Below are 635 nucleotides of genomic sequence, written 5' to 3'. Positions count from 1 at the left end.
TGTATAAAGTTTAATTAAACTCCCAATAGCTTGCCGGGAAACATCGATTCTTCCGATCTAGAAAGAGACAGAGACAGACGATCCGCGTTATGTTAAATATTTCAAGGTTCCCGATTCCACAAAATTATAAAAAGTATACGGCTGTGTAGCGGGGATCAAAACGAGTAATTTCATGTATAAAGTTTAATTAAACTCCCAATAGTTTGCCGGGAAACATCGATTCTTCCGATCTAGAAAGAGACAGAGACAGACGATCCGCGTTATGTTAAATATTTCATGGTTCCCGATTCCACAAAATTATAAAAAGTATACGGCTGTGTAGCGGGGATCAAAACGAGTAATTTCATGTATAAAGTTTAATTAAACTCCCAATAGTTTGCCGGGAAACATCGATTCTTCCGATCTAGAAAGAGACAGAGACAGACGATCCGCGTTATGTTAAATATTTCAAGGTTCCCGATTCCACAAAATTATAAAAAGTATACGGCTGTGTAGCGGGGATCAAAACGAGTAATTTCATGTATAAAGTTTAATTAATCTCGCAATAGTTTGCCGGGAAACATCGATTATTCCGATCTAGAAAGAGACAGAGATAGTCGATTCGCGTTATGTTAAATATTTCAAGGTTCCCGATT

The sequence above is a fragment of the Megalopta genalis genome, unplaced genomic scaffold (genome assembly GCF_051020955.1).
Source record: "Megalopta genalis isolate 19385.01 unplaced genomic scaffold, iyMegGena1_principal scaffold0047, whole genome shotgun sequence".
NCBI lineage: Eukaryota > Metazoa > Arthropoda > Insecta > Hymenoptera > Halictidae > Megalopta > Megalopta genalis.
The sequence above is the reverse complement of the archived record's forward strand: the minus strand, read 5'-3'. Positions refer to the sequence as shown.